At 39.9% G+C, this 2500-nt stretch overlaps 1 long non-coding RNA gene and 1 pseudogene across 1 annotated transcript in view; one reads left to right on the top strand and one right to left on the bottom strand.

The window, feature by feature from the left end:
* The first annotated feature begins 19 nt into the window (after positions 1–19).
* LOC138053192 (uncharacterized) lies at positions 20–733 on the top strand (annotated as a pseudogene).
* A 1213-nt stretch (positions 734–1946) lies between these two features.
* The window catches only part of LOC138054644 (uncharacterized), a 2311-nt gene continuing 1757 nt past the window's right edge, over positions 1947–2500 (bottom strand). The window contains exon 3 of the long non-coding RNA XR_011133325.1: positions 1947–2500. This exon is cut by the window's right edge and continues 218 nt beyond it. This is a non-coding gene — a long non-coding RNA (uncharacterized lncRNA).

Genomic DNA, 2500 nt, shown 5'->3' with positions numbered 1-2500 from the left:
AATTTCGTCTTGTGACGTAGTGTTGTGGACAGAATTTGTAATACCCTCACGCTAAAAAGGGTTTCTGAGGCGAAACAACATGTCGACTGATTCTGAATTGAGTGCTTTCTCGGAATCTTCAAACGACGACGAGAATATTGATGTTTCGGAGGAGGAAGATGAAGACATTGAAGTGGTGTATAGCCCGCCAATACACGCCGTATCAAGACGAGCCACTCGCGGAAGATGATGAAGAAGAAGAAGATCAAGACGAAGAGGCTGATGTAGATGGCCTCTCACTTGCAGTATTGGAGTCGAGATACCAGAGAACAGTTGCTGTGAACTCATGGTTCGTATAATTGCCATAACATTTAAACACAATTATTGTGTATTTGATAAATACATTGTTGTTTGTAGTCCCACTACTAAACGAGAGCTCACTTTGTTCCTCTAAAATAAGCTTATAAACTTACTTGTAGCGTTTGTTTTACTGTTCAGGTCACGGTGCCAGTGTCAACGATCCAACGACCAGAATTTAGTCCGTGTGCCAGAGTTTCGTTGTTGCAGAGAAGTAGCAAATGCAGCGGCAAAATTGTCTTTCGATGGCTCCATCGAACGCAGTAGTTGCTTAACGCAGCACGATGACTACGATGCTCTCCCAAACAGGACGGTGCTGCTGCAAGTCGCGCCGCTGCTGAGGGACAAAGATGGCTGAACTTACCGCCGTCGATCTGGGGTCCCAGAAAATGAGTGAGTACGGTCCTATGAATTTCTTTTGAGCTGAGATCCAATTTTCTCTCAGTTACGCTTTTGGGATAACATTACTAATATTGAAAGTTTGCTTTACTGCATCTTTATGTGAGCTTTTATGTTTGTACTTTGTATTAAGTTTAATTTTGCCCGACCCCGTAAGCTGCAGGACTTAAAATTTTCCATCGTGCTTAAGTAAAGGCTGTCTGTCTTAAAAACCTTTTTTTCTTGCAGATTCATGTGAGCTGTTTGTTATAGATGGATCATCCGCTGGCTATGTGGTTACATGGGCTGGGAAAACACAAGGCCATTGCCAGCCTGTGTATATGACGACATAAGGACACGGTACCAAACCTTGCATAGACAGGCAACAGGCTACAATCCAGCATAAGCTGTGAAAAGGAGCTCATAAAAATGGCTCTTTTAGGAGTCACCACATCCACGTTAGGTCATGGCCAACAATAATTATTGTCAAACAGTAAATTTAGCAAGGATGTCATAAAGGGCCATAACCAGTAGCACCTGTTATTGCTGAGTATGCTTGATTTACCCTTGATTCTACAAGTGAAATGGCTTGTTGCTGATATAACTTATCCACAAAGTAACAAGTTTTCTTAGGTTGTGGAGAACAAGGCTACAGGTGACACAAAACGTAATGACAGCCCTGTTTAGTATTGGCTTGAGAATAAGTATTAATTTTTGCAATAACAATTGTGGCTGCCTTGGCATCAGTGAACACTAAAGAACAGCAAACTGTGAAGAAATTATTTGAGGAATCATTGTTAAGTTTCAAAATGTCTAAAAAACGTCCAAGTTCTATAACATATGATCTGAGGCTGACATTTGGAAAACCTGCTGCATGATTGGCTAAATTTATTTATTGATCTATTTCTTTCTTTTTAAGTGTTGACTATTTACTGCCAATGTGTTTGATGCTTCATCTGTCTTTGAATCTACTCAGTAGGACTGCAGATCAGCCTCTGGGTTATGCCCAAACAATAAAGTCAGTTTCTCTTAAGTTCCAAAGACCTTTGATAGTACAATGTAGGTGATGGGCTGTACTCTCAAACTGTTTTCAATCCTGGGTGTGACATGCTCTCTAAGTAAAGTAAACCCAGTCACATTTTAGGTTAAGACCAATGTCAAATGTACTGAATAAAATGTTATACCACTTTATTTAACATGCACTTAACTGTCTCAAGTGACAACGACTCAAATAAGTAGAACTCCTTTATTGCACAGTTTAGTTGGCTCTGCCAGTGGCTACTGAAAGACTGCAGATTTTTTGTATTTTAAACTATCAAGCTAAACCACTGTTTTACAAGTCATGATTTTGAGTACAGGTCTCTGTAGTAGAAACAAACACTTAGCTCTTGCTTTGGTATTAGTAATCTGAGTAACACCTCAGTGTACACGAGAAAGTTGTGGGTAAATTTAAAGTGCCCATAACCCCAAAATATTTTTTCGCTAAAATGAATCTTTGCACCTGTTCGAAACGCATGGCAGCCATTTTTTTTTTTAACAAATCCTGCCATTTTATAGGCTTCGAAAGTTGCGAAAATCCAGGCATCTTTTGTTCACGACTGAGTCAGAAGGGGAGTGGGTCTATTCCTGATTCGACGTCACAAACTGATTTACATTGCATTAACTATTTGTAAAAATGCATGCAAAGTAGATTGTGACGTCAAATCAGGAATAGACCCACTCCCCTTCTGATGGCCGCACTGCATTTCGAACAGGTGCAGATTCATTTTAGTGAAAAAAGTATTTT

Source organism: Montipora capricornis, chromosome 6 (assembly GCF_036669925.1).
Source record: "Montipora capricornis isolate CH-2021 chromosome 6, ASM3666992v2, whole genome shotgun sequence".
Taxonomy (NCBI): domain Eukaryota; kingdom Metazoa; phylum Cnidaria; class Anthozoa; order Scleractinia; family Acroporidae; genus Montipora; species Montipora capricornis.
This window is presented reverse-complemented; position numbering and strand designations above follow the sequence as displayed.